Consider the following 23,056-nt stretch of genomic DNA (forward strand, 5'->3'; position numbering starts at 1 on the left):
AGGGGAAAAAAAAAAAAAAAAAAAAAAAAAAAGAAAATAAAGCAAAGAGCAGCTTCTGACTGTCCTGGCAGCTCTGAGCAATGGCTGAAAGGTGCAGAATGGCCTGTTACCCAGGGTGAAGAACAACATATCCAGCTCACAGAAGGGAAAAGTTGTTCCCAACATTCTCCAAGGCTTGCAGTGGTGTTTGTCAAGCAAGGTTTGTCAAGCTGCAGTCCCACTCAAGGAGCCAGGGACTGACATCAGGTATCCCATCCAAGCGCTGTTGTGTCCTACGTTCTTAGCATTGCTGAGTTTATAACAGATAAGGAGAATAGGCTGCTAAAAAGAGTAAGTGAAGTAGGCTCCCAGCTTGGATTACAAGAGAGAGGGAAGGCACAAGGTCATGGCTGGAGCATGGGCAGACTGCAGAGTGATCACAAAGCAGGGGTAGCAGAAAGCTCAAAAAGCACCCATGCAAGTGTTGGAAAACTTTACGGTCCTTACTCCCAGTGGGCAGCAAAACAGATGTGATAATTAAGGCAAAGAACTTCATCATCACATACAGGGACTGATGTTCAAAAATACTGACAGCTCAGGAACAGCTTTGGTGGTTCAGGCAGTAGGTTTGTGCAGAGCTGCTGGGTGCACTGGGTATGGGATGCTGCTCTAGCAAGCAGGGCTGGGCTCCCGGCTTTCCTGCTCTCCCTCCGCCTTAGTCCTTCCCATGGAGGCCCCCAGCTTCTGTTCTCCTCATCAGCCTGAAACCCTGTGCCCTGCCCACAAGAGAGATTTGAATTTTCAGCAAACCTGTGCTAAGGTAGTTATTTTGGGCAGTTTCTGTAAAAGTCTGTGGTTTCAGCAGTTTTGCTTTGAGTTTTGAGTGGAAAACTGCACTCAACATGAGGTCCACATGCTGCAAAAGAACTAGGCAGAAGTATTCACCCAAACTTCTGAAAGTTAAAGTTTCGGGTTTGTTCAGCCCCAGAATACCCTCCTTTCCGTTCCCAGGGTGCTGGATTGTAAAGGTGTCTCTCAGTGAGAGCGAAGTCAGTGTGCATCCTTCTGCTTCTCACCCTTCTCCCTCTATAGGAGCTTTTATCTGAGAGACTTCTAGCCAGTGTCTGACTGGACCCTTCTCCCAGCAAGGGCACCCCAACCTTGTCTGCTGTGCATGAGAGTGAGACCACACAGCACAGGCTGCCTGGTAATGCACTGGCCATCAGCTCTCTCAGGGTAGCTCTGGCTGAGGAGCTGGGAGAGACAGAGCTGGCTGCTCAGCCCCTGGAGGGACTTCTTGGCCCTTTGAGGGTGTGTTGAATACAATGGTTGAACCTTAGAGACTCTTGACTTGCTTCTCTTTGGCCTGGGCCTGTTTCTGGTTCCCAGGTAGTAACTGGTCCTGCTGCGTGGGCAGTCTCTGGACTATTATTAAGCCCAGATTCTGGGAGGACTGTATATCATGGAGCTCAATCTATTTCAGTGCTAATCCTCTTGCAATTCAAAGATGCAGTTTTCTTTCCCTCCACTTGTCATGTAGTTCTAGTTGCATGCTGGAGGATTTCTTCCTGTCCTGTGAAGGATGAGGTTGTGGCTGTACCCTTAAATCTATGACAAGTTCAGTATATTTTGGAAATGCCTGTTTTGAAATTCATGGGTAAGGAAAGAAGTGGCCCAATGCAAGTGGGCTCCCAGCCCTCTCTCCCTTCCCTGTCTTCCCAGCCCCAAAGGAGAAGCAGTATTGGTCTTAAGACTCAGTGTGATATCTGAATTCATGAAATAGCTCAGTCTGTAAGGAGTTAAATGAACATCCAACTATTGATACTATAGAATGTTGGGGAAGCCTGTCTGATTTGAGATCCAAATGAGGATCATGTTTCTGTGTGTCATTGTGTGTGTCCACCCCTAATGCCACCCCCTCTCCAAATACACAAATGGAGCATCTAGAAGAAACAAGCTCTGTGGCTTCTCAAGCTGAGGACAGACACTGCTCCATTTGTCCTCCTCTAGTGTGCTTTTCATGTAGGAGCTGGAAGTCATTAACTGGCATGTTTCCACCTACTTTGCACTCTGATCTAAGCTCATTATGGCAGAGTTTCCTCTTTGGATCTGTGCAGTGCTGGTTTTGCTGCTGCTCTGATGAAAGAATAGCTGTTTGGTGGCTTAAACACTACCCCTTTGCTTCCACTATGCCCTTGTGACCTGCTCAGAAGATATGGGCTTAATAATGCAGGGTCATTGGTACTTACAGTCCCACCTGCATGGTAGGAAGGAAGTGTGTGCCTGTTTAAATGGGAAACTGTCTGGGATACAGGAAATCTGCTCTGGAGCAGGCAGTGCTGGGAGGCCCTGGCAGTATATATGAGCCATATGTAACCTGGAGCATTATTAAGTACGTTTCTTGTCCCACGGGACAAAGCAAGGAAATGAACCCCATTCATCTTTGCAATCAGTGAGATTTTGTCTGAGCCAGTGGAGTGGAACTCAAAATGTTGACTAACCTTCTGGCAAAAGAAAGGATTGAAATAAAAAAGGGTAATACTGCACCAACCTTGCCTGTAGTGAGCTCAGCAGATGGGGACAAAAGGTTTTAGAAATAGGAAATCAAAAACAAATCTGTGACTAGGTGGTCCTGGAGAGATTTAACTGAGGGATATCTAAACTGTTTATCTGTTCCCAGGGGTAAGGAGAGTCATGAATAAACCTGTGTGTGCTTTGATGGACAGTTAGTGGCTCATTCAGTTCTGTCCCTTATCTCACCATGAGAAATGGTAAATGAACAAAGCCCTATCCAGCCTGGATGTATAAATGTATTAAACAGTTTCCATCTGAACTTGATATGCTGATCTAAAGCACTCTGTAAGCATACAGGCACATACCACCAGTGAGAGCAACTGGTTTAAAAAGGAAAAAATATGGCATTCTCCAGGCTGTTGTTATAATCACTGAGGGCAGCTGCAGTTTCCCTGAGAATAGCTGCTATTTCATTTTATTGCAAGAACATTTGTATAAAGGATTTTATGGCACTTTCAGCTGCCTGATCCTCACTCACAATATAATCTCTGTTGAATTTTCTCCCTTCCCTTTTTTCCTTTCCTCTTTCCCCTGTTCTCCCTCCCTGTAATACTTTTGTTTGTTCCACAGTTTGAGCTTCTGACAGAGGTTTTGCTACCTTCACCAATATTAGGCACTGTTCATTTACAGGGTCAAGACTGAGCCAGCTACAGTGAGGACGTGGCAGGAATATTTCCATGTTTGGGGTGGAGTATCTGTTGTGGGTATTATGCTTCTAGTCTCTGAACAGACACATCCAAACCTCTTGGGTCAGGTCCATAGGCAGAGGGTGAATCACTCCTTATGGATTTACCTCTCAAGGTTGAGCATGTAGAGCAGGCACTGACACCTTCTCTTATGAACAAACACCTATCTTCAGAGAGCTCTCCCTCTACGCTGCTCTCATGAGACCCCACCTGGAGTGTTGCATCCAGCTCTAAGACCCCCAACATGAGAAGGACGTGGACCAGTTGGAGCAAGTTGAGAGGAGGCCACAAAGATGCTCACAGGACCAGAACACATCTCCTATGAAGACAGGCTGAAAGAGCTGGGGTTGTTCAGCCTGGAGAGGAGAAGGCCTCTCCAAGGAGAGCTTAGATCATCTTCCTAAAGTACCTAAAGGGGACTACAAGAAAGCTGGAGAAGGAATTATGACAAGGGCATGTAATGGGACAAGGGGGAATAGCTTTAAACTGAAGGAGGGTAGATTTAGATTAGATATGGGGAATAAATTCTTCTCTATGAGGGTGGTGAGGCACTGGCACAGGTTGCCCAGGGAAGCTGTGGCTGCCCCATCCCTGGAAGTGTTCAAGGTCAGCTTGGTTGGGGTCTTGAGCAACCTGATCTCATGGAAGTTGTCCCTGTCCATTGCAGGGGGGTTGGAACTAGACAATCTTTAAGGTCCCTTCCAACCCAAATCACTTTTTGATTCCATAATTCTATGAATTTGTAGGACTCTATAAGGATGGCTGTGTCTGAGCTGCTCTGTTACATCTTCTTCCCAGCTGTGACCTTAAGACTAAATGTTTTACCATCCAAGTTGCTGAAATTGCTGTAGCTTGGCCTAGGGAAGGCTGTTAGGGAGGCTGAGCAGGTAAAGCAGGTAGAGCAGAATGCTGGGTTTCTCAAGCAGTATCTCAGCCTGCTTGAGCATCTCTGTATGAGAGTTGCTGATGCTGAAGGCAAAATAACAAGCTCTGGAGGGAGATGCCAGAGTATCCCATAGACTGTTCCACTGACAACTCCTTCATGCTGAGCCAGCAGAAGGCTGAGGACTGGCCAGGTGGCCAGCACGCAGTAGGCAGAGCAGCCCACACAGTGGCAGAGCTGAGGCCATGGTGCCAAATCTGCAGTGTGATCAACCTGGGTGGGTACTCCAGGCTCAGGTACCTGGCCTGGCAGTAGCAGCTCTCATAAGTAGAGGTGCTAACTGGACATTGAGACAGCTGAGGGCCATATGGAATTTTCCTTTGTTTTTTTTTTCCTGCTGAGCCTTGGAGGTTAGTACTGGACACCTCTTAATGAGCATGCAAATGAGCAGCCCAAAACCTGAGCCTCCAGAAGCACGGGGCAGCTTAGGGCCCTTTGTTACCTTGTGCCTGGCAGAGCTTGGCCAGGACATGGCATGTACTTTGTTCCCTGTGTCCCTCAGGATCTGCCCAGGGCCCCTGGGAGCACAAGCTCCAAAGAGAAGCCAGGGCACAAGGGGGGAGCACCTGCCTGTGCCAGCCTCGTCCAGCCCTGATAGAAGCGAGGGGCCCTCCCAGGAGCTGTGGACTCTGAGCTGTGGGACTGGTTCCCGTACACTGCCCTAATCTCTGCTCAGCTGTGCTGGCTGCACAGTGACTGGTGTGTACAGGTTGCAGGGCTGACTTTGGAGTAGGAGTGGGGCTTTTTGTTTGTTTGGTTTGGCTTTTTTCTTTCTCCTAGGGCAGCACTGTCAAGTCTGGGCCAGCGGGCAGGGCTGTAGCAGCCTTTCCGCAGGAGGCTGGGCAGTCTGCTGACACTGAGGGAAAAGTGGAGTTTGGTTTGGTTTGGTTTTTAATGAAAAGAAAAATCTCCTCCTTTTTTTCTGGATCAGTGCTCTTTGTAAGAACACTAAATTGCCTTGTTCTTCCTCACCCATCCCTTTCCACAAAACACTCTTCTGTATATGCCTCTTTTAACAACTTCTTGTGTTTGAGTTCAGCATTCTAATTACAAAATAGCTCTGGGCTGTTGGTGCAGGCTTGGCAAAGTCATGCAGCTCTGCTGAGATGGATCCCTGTGCAGGGCAATGCCATCAGGGATAAAGCTCCTCTGGAGACGTGGCTGGAAGGGAGGTCTGGTGTTCTGCTTGGTTGGCACCCCAAGAGCAGGGGCCTGAATGAGGCTTTCTTTTCTGGGTTTGCTGATGGGAGTGAACAGTGTGTCGTGGGCTTGCACAGCCAGCCTGTGTATTAGGACAGGTGGAGGAGAGAGAATTGTGGGTGTGGAGAAGTGTGGGTGTAAAGAAACTTACTCAGTGGAGGGGTGAGGTTGGAAGGAATGGATAGGGAAGAGCCAGAGGCAGGTGTCAATTAGGATAGTGAGGTGGCTCTTGCTCATGTGCTGCTCTGGCATCACCCATGACTTTCTTCTGGGCAAACTCTGTCTGTGGGGGTTATTGGAGTGAGGAGGGGTCTCCCAGAGCATCTCACCCTCTATACCCTCAGGAATTTATCACAAGGTCCTGGAGCTCTGTGGAATGACAGCCCCTGGCATCTCCAGTGTCAGAGTTCCTGTCCAGCAGCAATAGGTACAAATTTGTGCCCTGTTTGCTGCAGGCACAACCGTACATGTAACGGGATTCAAATGTGTGGCACCCATGTCACTCAGCCTCAGAACCCCCTGAGGTGACAGTGGTGCTACTGGACTCGCTGGTGCTCCCAATTGCTGGGCATGGCTCTGTCAGAGGTGAGTGTTATGTCACCGGGGGTGACCACGGCCATCTGTTTCTGCAGTTCCCTCACTCTCCTTGGCACCATATTTCTCCCCTTCCTCCCCAGCCCTCAGCTGTTCAGAGTGTACAAAACAGCCAGGTCCCCAGGTGATGGCAGGCAGAGCCCCTTTACACCAGGCAGCACCACTGGGGGGATGTGTATCAGGGAAACTGAGCATCCTTGGATGAGGAACGGGTGTCCTGGCATTATCTGCCCCACTCTCATTGTATATAATGCTCAGTAGAGACAAGGAAGAAATGAAAGTTGCTATTTCCCATCTGCTTCTTTAAATGGTGCCATGTAACTCCATCCCAAATCTCAAGAAGGTGTGCTGAAAATACGGGAGTCCACAGTGAGGTCAGTCATGGGTCACAAAGCATCAAAACACAATCTCTGCCGCCACGGGACAGGGAAGGAGGTTAATGTTTCACAGTATAGTCAGCTGAGAGTGTAGTTCTGTCAGTGTTTCACTTGGGAGAAATTATTTATTGACAGTCAGGGTTTCCAGACTGTCCCAAGGAAAATTCTTTGTGTAACTGTTGGTATTTCTTCCAAGTTAAGCTATGAGGAACATGAGTTGAAAACTGACCCAGGGATGCACACTCCTGTCAATCAGTTACATTTAGGAAAGGAAAGATTAAAAAACTCTGAGGCAGAGCCAAACACTTAGAAGAAAGAATTCCTTGCATTGATTCCAGTGGTAAAATGCCAGAACAAGCCTTGTGATTTCCTGGACCAAATTCAGAGAAATGAAAAATATGAATAGGCCAAGTACTGAGATCCTCATTACAGAAAAGGGTCACTCAAGGTTACCTAAGATCTGGCTTCTTGTCAGGGAGATACAACGATTGAGGCAGCTCTAGTTGCAGTCCTCAGCCATAGCCTTGTGCTCAGCATCCTCAGCAACCTTCTTTTTCCTCATCTGCCATCTCTCTGTTCCCATGCCAATTAAAAAAAAAAAGGAGACGAAACTACGAAACTACCTGCTCTATTTTTAATCCTATTTGTCTGTAGATAAACTGCATGTTAGATGATTAATAGATCTTTATCACTCCATAAAGTTTAGACTATAAAAAGCCTACCCCTCTCTTTTGACTGCTAAATAACTATGTAAGCCTCGCTGCTGTTACTTGAAATCTAAATTAAGACACAGCACTTCTGAGAGCATTTCTTAGTATCTCAAGTGGATCATGTGGCCTTTGCAGAGTCAGAGGGGAGTTTGACCCCTTGTGTGGCCTTTGAGAAGCTTGACTGCTTCCTTCAACTAGGAAGACAAACCATGGAGCCTGTCTGATTAAGAAAAAGTTGGGAATGGGTGCAGGCTGTGTTTGACCATGCCAGGGGCTGTACCCAGCAGTTTGCACCTGGTGGTTGTACTTTTAAACCCTAGTGATGCTAATTAAATTAGAATTTGGAAATGATGAGTGTTGGGGGATTGTGGTGCCAGCGTGGCTCTTCACACTGACCCCTCTGTTCCAAGGGCAAGCATGATTTTGTCTTTTTTTTTTTTTTTTTCCTTTTTAACTAAGAGCATAAGTTGGAATGATGTGACATTTGAGCAGACATTACACAAAGCCTGAAAAAGCCTTAACCTCAAAGAGGTTAAAAAAACTTGTCAACAGAGGCTGTAGCCTCTTCTGAACCAAGACCATGGATTTGGATTAAAGTTGCAACTTCTGTCACTGAAAGAAGAGCAAATCTGAGTATGGGCTTCTGTGCCTCCTCAAACTTTGTACACCGATCTGGTAGTCCAGCTGATGGTTTCCTACAGAGACAGTTATAGAAGCTGTTGCAGTGTCATACTTTATGGAAGCTATTAAATCTGTCATCTCACCCAGCCCGTACCTGAAAATGTTTATCTTCCATCACACATTCACCTTCAATTAATAATTCACTGGTTGCAAAGACTTTTTAGCCTTTTTCCACCAGTTTTTCTTCAAATATAAACAGATACATTAGCCTGGATGCATTAGGTGGCTGATTTCAACCTCATGTATCTGTCCTACTCCTGAGGCAGGAGCAGTGGTGGAGCTGGACGGAGGGCTATGACAGTGATTAAAATCAGTGTGGCAGATCTGTTCCTCTTGCACTCCCGAAGTCCAGGAAGGAAGAATCCAACTTCTGCAACTACTGTATTAGTGTAATTACTAAAACAGAGAAGAGGGTATCTTCCTGCAGACCCTTGTCATCTACTCAATATGCCCCATTCCTCCAGTGTGTCCAGGGGTCTGATTCTGCTTTATGTACAAACATTTGCAGCAAGTTTGAAGATCAGTTTTAAATGGTCTGTCTTCTGGGACGTTGACAATGGCTGTGGAGAAGACCTGCCGAGTGGTGTTTTCTGCAAGGTATTAATAACACAAATCCTCTTCTACAGATTGCAGCAAATAAAACCTTCATATCAGTCAGCTAAAAATAATATCAATGTTAACTCCAGTTGTTTGCAAACTTGATCATGGAGGATTAGGTTAATGAAATGAAAGGAGGGGGGAATGCTTTTGCTTGAATAGGAAAAAACAGAGTATTTCTGATGAAGAATTTTCCTTGGTGTGCTGAGAACTGATGTTACTGCATGAGTCTGGCATCTCCTAATGGCTGTGCTTTGCGTACCCTGTATTTTCATGCTGAGCACTGAGCCAAATGCTTTTCTGTGGATTTGTTCTGTTACAAACTATTTATTATTTAGCCTTATGGCCACTTCTGGAGTCTGTGTCTGTATTGATGGTTAAATGGTTCCTTATTACCTTTTTAGAGCTGTACAGCCAACAAGACGATGCTCAGCCACGGCTGTCACAGTAATGCTCTCTAACAAGGAGGAAGGAGTTGTACAGAACTAAAAAAAAACCCAAACAATTCCAACCCCCCAAAACCCAGCATGTGAGAGGTGTGTTTATATTGAATTATTGGATACAGTTGTGCAACCCTATATGCAACCAAGTGTAGTCAGGCTGCCTCTCCTGCCAGGGATGCCACCCACATCTGTCTGGGTAATGCCTGCATCAGCTGTTTTTTCCTCCAGCCTTCCACCTCACTCTGAGCCTGCTGTTGCTGGGTGTTGCTGCTCTGCCTCCTGCAGCTCCCCCAGGTTCCCCAGGGCTGAGGCTCTGCTCACAACACCCCATCCTGCAAGCAGCTCCTCCTGTTCCTCATCAGGTCACCAGAGCCTGCCCACCCAGAAACCCTGATGGGCCACGGTAACACAACCATAGTGGAGGTGAGTTAGCCCCCATTAAAGAAATGGTTTTGTAAATGTGTCTGTGGACAACAGCAATTTCAGCAATTCCCTGCCAGGAGAGACTCCCGCAGGCAGCACTTTGCAGGAAGTGTAGAAGCTTGCTGGAAATACACTGAAATCCAAGAAACACCACGTGCAGACCTGGAGCACTAGTTGCTGGATCAATTTGTTCATTAGGTAATGGCTGCTTCTGAGAGTAGAAACAGAATTTGACTCGCAATAGTAAAAGCAGGATAATTTCTAGACTTCTTCAGGGACCAGTTTGCCCACTTTTATTCATGAGGTAATGAAAACAAACCTTCCCACTCTACACTTCCTAATGCTCTTTCTTTATTGGTGGCCTATTTTTCTGCTTGAGGACAGGGAGGGACTGTTGAGTCACACACAATCTCGTGCCCTCCTCCTCCTCCTCCTCCTCTCATTTAAATATTAATATGATGAATTATTACTAGAGTAACAGCTGTGCACTACTCATATCACAGCCACATAACCTTCCCCTCCTCATCGGAGCAACAGCTATTCCTGACTCGCGCTTTCTGGTTGACCTTCTCACTTCTTCTGGATGACTTTTTAAAAATTACTTTGTTAGTTCTGGTGTGGTATCATTAGGATAATTGTTTGTTCTGTTCTTTCTGCTTAAATATTAATGATACTGAGGAAGTCAAAAGATAGCTGCAGTAATGGTAAGTTAAATGTCTGTGTGTATTCTCCCCTGAGATCTTTGTTTAGACAGAAGTATAAAGGATTAAGATCAACTTTTCTAACTAACACTAAGAAACATTTCTTCCTCTATGAGAATTGCCAAAATAATAATATATTGTCTTTTAGAGAAATAAAATCATTGTATATTCATCAGCCAGTGCCTTTAGATAATTCAGAGGAATACCTAACATTGTCCCTAGTACTATTAATGCACTGCATTCTCTGTCCATAAAGTATTATAAGAGAGACTGCTAATACAACCGTGAGAAAACTCTGTCTAGAATGCTGAAAATAAATATATGGCACCAAAGAAAGACAGGGAGTGAATATGAAGGAAAGATAAAATACTATGAGTTAGCTCAATACAATTGGAAATACCAAGGTATTCCTGGGCAGATTTAGAAATGTTAGTAGATATTAATTTAAGTTTTACATGTAAAGGTCCTCCTCTGCCGAGCACCTTTTGCATGGTTCTTGTGTTTGTGTGTGTGTGTGTGTGTGTGTGTGTGTAGTTTACAAACCCACAGGTTTTTTTCTCCTTGAAAATGTCACTCCTTGCAATACTCTGATGCTGCAGAAGGGTTTGTTGGTTTCTGCACCACTGCTGTGGAGAATGTAATGCCAGCAGGAGTGTAGAAATCAGGTTTACTGGATTTCCTCATATTTAGCACTGGATGAAACTTTTAACTCACTGCTCTTGCTAACTAAGGGGGAAAAAAATCTGAAATGCTCTTACAAATACTTAAAAATTAAATGTTCATATTTTCATTTCAAAGTTTTCATTTTAAAATTCTGTTTCAGTAAATCATTGTTCTTAAAGTCCAACAAAATGCTTTCAAATTGAATAAAATATTGTTTCATTGCTTTATTGGGTTTTTTTTAAGAGCTCATAAATGCAATGGGAAACGTGAAAAATTAATCCAAATTCATAAATTATGCCATTCTTTTCCCACCCTGAAGAAATCAGTAGAAACTTTTTTTTCTCCGTTCAGCCTTACCAGTGACAAGAGAAAGGGAGGCAGGAGGGCTCTCCTGAAGGAGAACCCTTCCTGTTCAAAACCATTGTCTAAGCCTGTGCCTGGTTAGGGGGTGGAGAGAAGAAAGACTGAAAAGAGAGTACTCCAGACTGTGTTTCTAACTCACTGACTGCTCTGATGTAATGCTAAAAGTAGGGCTGTAACTTCTTGAGTAGTTTTTCCACTCTGCCTTTTCCTGAACAAGTATCTAGTGGGAACAAAGAGCCTGATCCTGGTTGTTTGCAGTTTCTGCTGCAGTCAACAAGAGTAAAGCCATGGATAGAGACATGCTCAGTGCCACCTATATACATATATATATTTCTTGGGAGTTTTGCCCTTCATACTCTGTTTGTCCTAAAGTTTGTGGGACTTAAAATGGGTTTTTTTTGCCCCTCAGTTTACCCTTCACATCAGGGATTTCTTAACTCTCATGCAGGCTACTGCACTGCGAATTATTTGGCAAAAATGCTGCTTTTATAAAAAGCTGTGATAAACTTGTAGCATATGCCCCAGATAAAATCTCCTTCCAAACAGTCCCTTCAGATGATTATCTGCAGTGATTGCAAATGAACCTTGTAGCAATCTCATAACAACTGTCCTCATGGACAGAAGAGAAACCTGCTGTCAGAACTACAAATAATTTACGTAACCCAATTTAAAGCTCTAACAAAATGTTCCCTGTTAAGAGGATTGTTATACTTAATGTGTGAGATGAAAATGCTTTCTGAAGGTCAGGAATGCACGGAAGATAGATTAGATCTCTCAAAAAGACAAAAAGTAGCTTTTTACTAGAAGTTTTTCCTCTGTCAGACTTTCGACTTGGCATTCTCAGAAACTTATATAAGTGCAGCTTTATTCCTGCAAATGCTGTGTTTGCTCTGCAGAGGGAGAGGAGCCTCAGACCTTCAGCTCTGCACATGGAAAAATGTAACTGAAGGTAGACTGGCGACTCAGGTTATTTTTTGCCACCAGCAGTGCAGCGTAAATAAAAGTTTGTTTTAAAGAATGCAAGGGCAGGTTTGGGGACATATTTCCCAGGCTCTGCCTGCCACAGCAGCCAGTGCTGTGGTGAAGGGCCCCAGGCAGTGTGTGCTCCTGCTGCAGGTGAGACAGTCCCCCAGGGCCCTGGGGCCGGACCGGGAGAGGTCCCACAGGTGACGGGTGGGCATTAACCCATGGAGCAGGAACTGTGGGACAGAGCTGTCTCTCTCTTTGGGGTCTTCTGCTCATGCCCAAACCTGCTGCTGGATGACAGAGGGGTGGGACAGACTGCTGAGGCTGCAGATGGGGGCCCTGAGAAGTGCATCAGACCCAGGCAAGGCATCATGGCAAGTGCAATCCTGGTGTTCAGGGACCTTCTGCTCAGCTGGGAGTTAATGCAAAACTGTCAAACAGAGCCACAGAAACCTGAATTTGACACGCTGGAAAACACCTTTGTGAGATCTAGCTTTTCATAATAGGATCTAGGGAGTGCAGCAGGACTTGGAGTGCTTTTCACTCAACATACAGTGGAAAGAAAATAAAATTACAGCCTCTGTAACCATAAGAAAGCTGGGCTAATGTTGCCATTCTCCTCATCCCTTGCACACAGTTGCATGTGGTTTCCATCTCTCCAACCAGCCAACACCTGAGATTACAGAGAGGCTGATGGTGGAGATTTATATAAATACTTAGTTCCTCATCTCCTTCACTGTTGCATTCCCCTAACGCTTGGGGTTTCTCTCTGTAAGTCTGTCTCCTGGCTGCCCCACAGCCCTGTAAGAGCAGCTGCAGTGAGGAGATGCAGGGTCTGCACCCAGGACTCTGGGGAAGCAGCAGGGTTTGGGTGGTAGGATAGGCTGTGTGACTGGGTGTTGGAGCAAAATAATAGGAAAAAACTTTGTCCTGGAGAGTGGGATATTTTCTTACAGCCTCCTGCTTTGCACTGCTGAGGGCCTTTTCCCCAAAGAGATTTGTGAAGGGGAAGAGAAGCTTGAATAGAGTGCTCTGCATCCTGGCAGTGAGTGCCCCTCACTCCCTGGCAACCTGTGCTCCCCCACAGGTGAGAGGTGGTGCCTCTCACCACCCCAGGGCACTGACAGGGACATTTCTTCCTCAGAAAGTCTCTGGGCCACTTTTTTTTTTTTTTTTTTCCCAGAAGAGGAGGGCGCTCTTGGAATCCAGAGTCAAAGATGCATGTTTTATCTTCATGGAAAATCTAGTAATGTCTGTGAACTGGAGACCTCAGGTTTTGCAGACTGAGAGATCTGTTAGCAGATAAATTCCCGTGCTGTGAGTCCTGGGTGTGCTCCAGCCCAGACAACTCCTGAACAGAAATTTTCCTGTGACTGCATCCACAGGCTGCTGCAGGCTGTGTCGGGATTGGGCACCTTAACTGAATATAAGTGGATTGTTACTACCATGCGTTGCTTTTAGTGACTCCAGCAGGTAGCTACCTGACTCATGAGTGAAAGAAACAGGGACCAAGTAGGCAGGGAATTTTCAGGAAATAGGTTAGGAGAAAAAGCTTATAAAAATGAGATTTTAATTGGACAGGAGAAAAAAAAAACAAAAGAAACCAGGAAATGGGAAGAGACTTGGAGACACTAGATAGGCAGCTGAGAGGGAGTGGAGAAACAGGCACGGAGGGTATGCAAACGCAGCTACTTGGGGTGTACAAGCACAGCTACTCAGGGGCTTCTGGTGCTGGGGAAAATCAGAACTGCCTGGACAAAGCCTAGAATAACTTGCAAATACTGAGAATTCAGAGCTTTGGGGATCTGTACTTAGTGACAGGACCAAGCACTTTGAAAAGTGGGTTGAAAAGTTGAATAGTGGAATAAAGTACCAGGTCCTTGCAAAATTCAGTTCCAGTAATCTTAAATTGTGCATCTGCTGTTCAGGGCTACTCTGACCTTGATCTTTGTGACTGAGTTCAGGACAGTGGAAATTATAATATTCTTGCATATTGCAGAAATTCATTTAATGGTTATTTGCAGAGCCCTTAAACCCTGGTGATTCTGGCCTCAGACTGGGGCAATATGTGATGAATAAGACATAGGGCAGGACACTGATTTTTGTTTTTCTTGGTATCCATTTGCTGGTAATCAGGTGAGCACTGTCTTATGCAATGAATGAAGCAGAGCAGTGAGCACTTGTGAGGAGAAAAAGGAATATCTACTCATGCAGTAAAGCTGTATCAGAGCAGAGAGAGCTTGTTCTGATTACTATGATTGTCATGTCACACAGAGTTCCCTTCCAAGGTCAGAGAAGTTTATGAGCTGCCATGAAGGCCCATATTCCCATGTTCTTCTGCTATCTGAAACATTACAGCAATCAGAAAGACAAATCTTCTTGTTCCTCTGTGTGAAAAGGTTCAAAAGTTTCCATTACTGCCCTGCTGTTTCCCTTGATTTCAGCAGTTACCGCAGCTTCTTTGTTGACATTTTCCTAGATGACAGCAGCCTGTTCAAGCCCTGCCACTGATTCCCTGCAGCCTAGCAATGGTTACATTGGTATTGTTTACTAACAAATATCTTTGGACCTGGGATGATAAACACAGGGTACAGGGTAGTACTTTGATCGCAAATTGTACATGCAGTCCTTGAATCAATTTAACTACAAGCAAATGAATTGCCTTAATTATTTAAACAGGGATATTATCACAAGCCATAATAATCTCTCTTTACTCCGTACTTTTAGGAAGTATCTAGATAGTCCATGCAGTTGTGGAAATACCAGCTTGGGTAGTCTGTCAGGAGAAAATAAACAGCTGACGTCTCGAAACCTTTGCTGGGTTGAGTGGAAAATCACCACCTTGGTTTTGATGAATATTGTGCTGTTTTGTGAACGCTTTGTGAAGCATCTCCGACAGACAGGTTTGAGATGTTAAGTCCTCCTTGGAGCTGCCCTTGGAGCAGGATGGTTTGGGCAGTGATAATGAGACTCTTAGTCCAGCCCTGGCAGGATGGTTCAACTCTGAAAGCAAGGGCTGACACTTGTGTCCATCCTGGATTTCTGGGATATACCTTTTTCAACACAGTCTATAACTAGAGAGGCTATCCTGGAAAAGTTAACAGCAAGGAAAATGATGAGAGGTTTGTAAGCTGCAGTCTTACCCCTCTGGGCCACCATTTCAAGACACAGACTACCAGGAGGAGTTTGCTCACTGTTGCCTGGTGGTTGAGCCTGATGCTTTATCAGTGAAGTGAGAACTTCCTGACCTTGTGGGTGACCAAATGATCTCCCACTACTGAACATGAGTGAAAGGATTTGTGCACCTAACCTCTGTGATAATGGATGCAAGGGAGTGGAAGAAGGTCTTTCAGCTGGTTTGTAGTGCTGTGAGCTCCTGGGGACATCAGATTACAGGTAAGAAGCGTGTAGCAGCTCTTGCTGCCATCCAGGGCAGTGCTGGAGTAGCTCATGGAGCCCACGTGAACACTGTCATCATGTTGGAGTCTGCTGAATTGCAGCAATCATGAGAACTAGGTATTGCAATTAGAGCTGGTCCAAAGGTTGGAACTCATCTTCTTTGAGTCATCTGGACTACTTTTGTTTTGGGAGTGTCCAGATTAAACAATAAGAAGAAATACGAGATAATGGTTAGCAACTTTTTGTGTTTACTAAAATAGGTTTATCACGAATTGGTTTTATTTTAATTGAGGCTTAAATGGTTCTCCAGAGTTTCATAAAACACAGGGAATGAGTGAGGAATACCATTCTCTTGTCAAAAAATATGGCTTTAGATGTATATGGTATCCCTTAAGTTTTTATTTAATAGTTTTTGACTGCTGAAATTTGCAATTGAAGACTGTTTAAAGATATGCTGGAGATAAAAAAATGCTGATGCACTAAAAACTAGATTTCCCTACCTCTTTCTTAATTTCAGCTCAACTGCAGAGTAAATCTTGCTATTTAGATCATGAAAGAACCTCTAGGTATAACTCTACAGTGAAATCTCATACATATGAGATGATTTTCTGGGTTCAGCACTGCTTCTCAGTAATTCCTCTGCACTGGGGTGTCCTATGGAGGTATTTCTGAGAATCAGTTTACACAACCCTGTACAGGGACTGCGTGTCCCTGTGGGGAAGGCTCTCCAGGGGTGAAGTAGGCATTTGAGATACATTTCCTCCCAGGCTAGAAAGCAAAAAAAGATATACAAGATCTCTTTCCAAGTGCAGCAAAGAATGAAATCTGGGTTTACAATTCTAGGGGGTTTTACGCTTGTGGTCATTAAGGTCAGTTGGACCAGTTGGCACTGGAGCCCTCATTGAGTTCTGCAAAGCTGACAGCCTAGTCCACCTTCTGTCACACACACAGTGTGTGAAAACCCACTAGCAAGTGATTTGTTTTTGTGTGTGCAGGGACAGATATATTCCAGATATTTTGTGCAGTGCAGGGACAGATATATTCCATTTCCATTTGCATAGCCTTTGAAAAAGTTTGGGATGGCCCAGTTTCAGCACTGTTGTGCCTCTAAGAGAGGTAATAAATCTTACATTTCCAAAATAACAAAATAACAAAGATTCAGTTGGATTTAATGTCTTTAATGGGGAAAAAAATGATTTTGTTCTTCAGGCTTATAGAAATGTAGATCACAGGTAAAATCAGTTACTCAGTACAAAAGTTCAAAAAATGTGTCATGTATTATTTATTCTTTTCCTAGGTAGGAGTGCTTCTAAGGTCTTCTGTCTGTCAAAGGAACAGATAATTCAAAAATCCTGGGTGGAAACCATCCACTCCTAAAAGCAGGATACCTCTGAGGTATGGTTGTGAGAGGGATCAAATATGCCATCCTCTCTTTAAGTAAAACCTCAGCAGAAGTCTCGGGCAGCCTGGCTCTGGGGGAGAAAGTACTGTGGGGGCTTCTGGCAATGCCTTTGTGCAGACAAGTTGTGTGGTTACACACTGATGCACTTCTAGTGCCCAGTGCAGAAGGGAGGCTGGTCTGTACTTGCCTTGAGGCCCCCACAATGCTTAACTGTAGTGTGGGAATGCAGAGGGCTTAAACTGCATCACTCCCTGGACTGACTGACTGAGAAAGCACATCTGCTGGGAAGGTGCACTGACTATTTCTCACTCATGCTAATGGTCCTCCATGTTCACCACAATGTTCAGCCATCCACGGTGTCAGAGCGTGGCAAGGAGTGGGCTGAGAGGGGCTTTCTGCTGTCAGGAAAAGGAGACAGCCTGGGAGTGGAGGAGAAGGCAGGAGCCACTGAGTTAAGGTTACATCTGTTCAAAGCTTTGCCGTAGACTTAAGAATGCTGAGAGTTTACCCCTATCCCAATTAAAGCATTTATTAAGGGTTAAGTTACTGTGCTTTATCTTTGTGGAAGCTGACAGAAACAAGATGAGACAGAGAGTTAATGTTCCATTCTGCATTGTTATTGCAAAGAGTAACAGCGAGTTCTTGGGATGAGATGAAGAGACACAGCTTAACCTCTAGGCATCTATTATTGGAGCCCATTTAAAGCACTCTGAGTTGGAAAAGCCTTTGCTGGAGCTGATGTGAAATGCCAGGGTAGGAAGATGATCCCAGTGTTTGGCATCAGTCAGAGCTTGGAGAATGTCCAGTGTGTGTGTTGGCATTTATAGCATGTTAGGAAAGTGTCTTTACTTCTCCAGAGTAAAAGACAAAGCGAGTTTAGACAATTCTGGTCAGTTTTTCCTCTTCAAAGGAAAAAATAATTTCTTGGTTTTCACTGTAGTGCAGTTGCAAGCAAATAGTTTTTGCTTGAGCTGCAATAAGAGATCTTGTGTTTCATAAGCAAATGCTGCTTCTGTGCATTAATTTTTTCCCCCTGTGTAGTAGTCAATGGTGCAATTCCCTCTTTCCTCAGCACTTCAAACAGTTGTCCTCTTTAGAATGGCCTGAGATCTTGCATCATTTCCTGTCATCTGTCCAAAACTATTTATAAGACGTCTGCTGATCCTGGCACATAAGCAAAATCCAGTTTTCATGAGAAAACAAATAGTTTTGAAATGTAATCCCTCCCAGCAAGTGTCTCAAAGCTATTGAGAAAACCTGAAACAACCTTGAAAATCTTAATGAAAGCTAAGACATTATGGTGTTGGGGAATGTGGGGAATTGAACAGTGCCTTATATTTTTAGTGGAAATCTTTAGAAATAGATGGTGCAACATGAGCTAAAAAAGTTACATAGTATTAAGGGAGAGGAGATGTTTCCAAAATATATTTGTTAGCAAAATAAAAACTTTGGGTTTTGATGTCTGAAGATACAACAAAAGTGACTCAGAGCAGCTTTTGCAATACTGAGTATTTGCCATATAATTTGATGGTAGATATTCTATAAAATCCCTACTTTTCAATATTTCTTAGATTTTTCCATCTCTTTGGCTTCAGGAGACTGACTAAGGTGGGAGTCTGGCAGGGACAGTTGCAGTCATCAGGCAAAGCAGTGTGCTTCCAGTCAGTCTGCTGGTTTTGATAAGTGCTATTTTGGGAATCCTGAAAAAGCATTTTGGCCACAGACGAAACACACCCTGAGCAACAGCATTCACATCGGCTTCCCACAGGCCTGCCCTGACCCTGCTGGCACTGGGCTTCTTGGCTCTTTAGCTATTCAATATGCTGCTTGCTTCTGAAACCCCTGCATCCATGAGCTCGGGACAGTTGGAGACCGCTGTGTGTGGGGCAAATCGAATCGGACCTGGCCTTGGCCTGAGCAGCCACAAAGACACAATTTCTTAGTATGTCTCCCAAAGCAGCTCGTTTCACTCTGTTTTCACAAACAATCATAAGAGGTACCAGAGTGCCACAGGTTCCCTGGGCAGGACTGGAGTCCATGCCTCACTCACAAAGGCTTCTACAGGGTACAAATATAAGCAGCAGAGGTCTGAGACTCTTCCACTACAACCAATTGGTATTGCTTTTCCACCCTCCAAGTTTCTTGAGGCAGTAATGGATCATCTTCTTGAGGGCTGACTAAGATTTCCTTCTGGCCATGCCATTAGTATGTAGTTTATTGCAAAATAATATTTGAAAGTGTTTGAAGGCCTCAACTCACTGCACCTCCCTTCTCTCCTTGTAAGCTTGTAGAAAACATTTGTTGTTGCTTGAGATGTAAAAGTTGTGCAGCTTCAGGCTCCTAAAGCAGCGTATTAGCTGGTGCCCATGTATTTGTGTTGAGCTTTGCCCCCTGGAAATTTATTTCAAGAGGATTCTGGTGTGGGTGCAAATGTTAGTGAATGTTCATCTGATTTCTTTTTCCTATAAATGACAAGCTCTGCAGCACCAGCTATATTTACAATTGCACAGCAGAGGCTTTATCTCTGTAATGCAATAGGAATCAAAATGCTATATGTAGGAAGGTTTACAGTGCTACAGGAATGAACAAGAGTTCTGCATAGCAATATGTATAGATCTGCAACTAAATGAAACAGTTCCACAAAACCATAAAATTGTTCTACCTAAATCCATCATCAGGCCTTTATAACTTATGCCCAAGAGCTAATGTATTTTCCAGTAGAGATATAAAACCAAATGCATTTTTTGCTGAGAGCACCCAGTCCTGCTTCCAGGACATTGCTCCACATTGGAGTACTCAAGGTATTAGAGATATTTAAATAATGCTTGCTGCCTTACAACTCTAGCAGCACTGCAGCTGATGTGATAACCAGCACAGAGGCCTTTTAACAATTGCTCTTGTGCCACTTCTTGTCAGATGTGTTCTCCTAATCACTTCAGTTGAGATTTTGGAGGTAAGGATGAGAGTGGTGCCTTCCTGCAGGTTTAAACAGGGGAGAAATGTCACACAGAGAATTCTCTTGCACCTGAAGTGTTGAGACAAAACCCTTTGGTGTTTCTTGTTTCTACTTCATCCCACACTTTGCCTTGTCCTCCTGCTGTAGAATATTTTTCAGCTGTAGATTCATCCACTGGATCACTGCTTGATTCCAGCACACCTCCGATGTCCCATGCTGGAAAGTTAGAAGCCACTTGGGTCACTTCGGGAACCCAAGTGTGAAATTGTTGGTATTAGTCCTCCTTTAAAAAATTAAACCTAACACATCCTGCCTTAATTGCCTACCTTAGTAAACTTCTCTACGTTTGCTATTCTGTGCATGAAATACTGATAGCTAGCTGTGCAAGGAACTAATGAGGAATCAATGAAAGGCTGAGGATCTGGGAGAGCTCCAGCCCTGCAAATGAATTACACTCACAGAGGGCTGACACTTTCAGTGATGACCCAGCTACAAGGCAAGGTTTCTAAGCTTTCCTGTTCTCACAGTACTGACATGGCTTTGCCAACTCCTGCTTTAGGCAGATGCTAAGAGTTGGTTTAAACATAGAAAAAGTAGGCAATGGAATTGCCTGACTTAATAAAACTGTGTGATATTAAGCAGGGAGCCTGCATGCAGCTAGCTGTACCTAAGTGTCCTAGATTGCTGATGATCTACCAAGGGGGAAGAATGATTTGTTCTGTTTTAAGTGTTTAATGACTTTTTGTCCTACAGAATTTCCAAAGTATGTCACATAACCCATTTATTTCTAACCTCAGAGCTGAACATTGTCTTTGACTTCCTTCTTCCACCTCCATTTGCCCTTTGTACTTGGCGGCCTTTGGTTTGAATTGGTCTGTTAATGGCCTGTTCTTTCCCAGTCTGTCTATTGATTCACATGGGGATGAAATCTTAGGGTTTGCTTTTTTCCTTTCTTCCAAGTTCTCTAATACTGCCATTATCAGTTTCTTTCCTGATAAGAATGTAGACAGTATAAATCTTGTTCTAGCAAAGTCAACCCCATCCACTGAGTGCAAATGAGGTGATAGCACACTGTCTGTGACCAGGTAGCTCTGGCTACTGCCAAATAGGCTTTAACTAAAACAGGATTTTGATGCAAACATTTCTTAAAAGTTTTTAAGATGGCAGGTTCTGTGTGGTTACCTGATAATAATGCTGTTATAAAGTATATTTTAAGATTTATTGGAAAAACTTTAAAGTCTGCAAGTCCAGAGAGCACTTGTTAGAAAAATATGTTTGTGTTAAAAAGCACAAATAAAAAACCCCTGTGTCTAGTATAGAAAGGTACAGTCTGACCTTTTCCAGGAAACGGAGGTGCCCAAGAATTGAAGACACCTGAGCTGTCAGGTTGCCAGTGGAACTCAAATTTATCTGGTCTCTTTGTGCTGAACATCAGCACTATGAAGTTGTAAGCTGGAAGAACAAGTGATTTGTAAAGACTTTGCTTAACAGAACAGACTTTGCTGCAGAGAACTAGGCTGATTGGAGGAGGCAGCAGTTAACAGAGACGCAAACTATTAAAAACTCTTGGTATCTGTGGTAGGAAAACCAAATCATACCTCAGGGCCCAGAGCACAGATAAGCAGGAACAAGCCAAGGAGGCAGCAGAAACTGAGTGTTTCTTGGACCTCTCCCCATCCCCTTTTAACAAGTGGATTTTTTTCTTTAAACTCATCCCTATCCCCTTGCAAAATGAATCTTAGACTTTGGTAAGAAACATGGTCAGTCCTTCAAAATGTATCCTAGGACAGATTTCCCTTCCTCTGGGAGGATGTGTAAGTTGAGCAGGAACAGCCTGGTGGCACCCCAGGTACTGGCTGCTGTCAGAGGCTTCCCATGTGTGTCCTGGCAAATTCAGCTGCCCAGGGAACTGATCCTGCAGGAGAGGCCAAGAGCCAGGTAACACCGTTGATACTTTAATCATCACTGATGGTGGAGGCTGCCTGATGTGAGATACACTGTAAAGTTCCAAGCCTCCTTTGAAAACACTTGGAATCATTAGAGAGGGCTGCATAAAACCATAAAACAAAGATTTCCTGCAAAAAAGCCCAGTGAAGCAGTGAAACTGAGACAAAAGCCTGAAGCTGCCAAGTTACCTTGGGCAACCTTTTCAAACCATCTCCAAATCTTTCTTCCCTTGCCAATCATAATGGGTGTGGACACTTAAAAATACTTCATTCCCTTTTATGCCACGAGGAACAATTCACACACGGGACTGAAATATTACACTGGAAATTTACTGTTTGATCTTTTTGAACTTGGATATAATAAATGAATCATTCCTTCAGTTCTAATTATTTTTTAATTGCTGGTCTTTATGAGCTTTGAAATCCAGTTCTTTTTTTTACTCTGCATTTCAGTGACAGTTAATATCTGCAAATGTTTTAGAATGGGTTAGTATCATACAGTGTATAATATATCATCTACGTGCTATGAAAATGTGTTCTTGTGGGGAGTGTTGAAAAAATTTGTCACGGTATTTTATAGCCCAATCAATAGGATATTAAAAATCTGAGAACAGATTAACAATTTGCTAGATTAGATAGTTATTAATTGCCATGAGACACACAAATTCTCAGCAACTCTCACGTGTACTATAATTCTATAAATGGTGAGGCTGAAGTAACATTCCTTCACTGAGCTCTTCCTTGTCAAATGATTTTCCTCTAGATTGAAGCTTCTCATTCACTAGATCCCACCACAGACTACACTCTTTTGCAGAATAGAATTTGCGGGGGGGGGGGGGGGGGAAAGTAGCTCTTGATTTATGAATTAGGAATCCAGAAAATGGTGGTTCTTCTGGACTATGTGAGATTTATCAGAGAGCATGTGCTACCCAGGTGAGGTAGCTTGCTGCTTACTTCAAGCCACCTCTGTGTTTGCTAAACTACTTTTCAAACAGTCTGGGCTGCTGCAGAGCAAACTTCATGCATGTGCAACTTCACCACCTGACTGAAATGGCATTGTGGGTGCTGGCATATAGTCCCAATGGGCACAGGATGATGATGGGCTCTCCAGGTGCTGTTTCAAGGATGTAATATGACATTTTTCTTACTGCAGCACCCTAGAGTCCAAGGATCAGCTTGCTCTTTTGTTTCTCATAATGAAAATACATTGTATGGATGGAGGGATTCTTTAATTAACTGAAAAGCTCTGGATTTAGACATGCAACCACTGCATGTCTAAATTTTAATGCCTTTTTTTTTTGCCTAAATTTTTCCTTTTTAATGCCTAAATTTTAAATGCCTTTTTTAAACCCCCAAATCTCTTCCTTTAATTCAAGTGAAAACTTCTTTGTGGCTTGGCTCTGGTTGTTGTCCTAACATCACCTCTTCCAAATTTGCACTACTGCAGTTTTTT

General features: G+C 43.9%; 1 protein-coding gene across 1 annotated transcript in view; it reads left to right on the plus strand.

Annotated features, from left to right (window-relative positions):
- The first annotated feature begins 9,706 nt into the window (after window positions 1–9,706).
- The window catches only part of MAPK6 (mitogen-activated protein kinase 6), a 30,164-nt gene continuing 16,814 nt past the window's right edge, over window positions 9,707–23,056 (plus strand). The window contains exon 1 of the mRNA XM_027883025.1: window positions 9,707–9,911. The gene's annotated coding sequence lies outside the window, so the exon portion shown is untranslated. The remainder of the gene's footprint in view (window positions 9,912–23,056) is intronic.

Source organism: Empidonax traillii, unplaced genomic scaffold (genome assembly GCF_003031625.1).
Source record: "Empidonax traillii isolate 1590-97213 ecotype Southwest subspecies unplaced genomic scaffold, ASM303162v1 scaffold117:size1203958, whole genome shotgun sequence".
Classification (NCBI taxonomy): domain Eukaryota; kingdom Metazoa; phylum Chordata; class Aves; order Passeriformes; family Tyrannidae; genus Empidonax; species Empidonax traillii.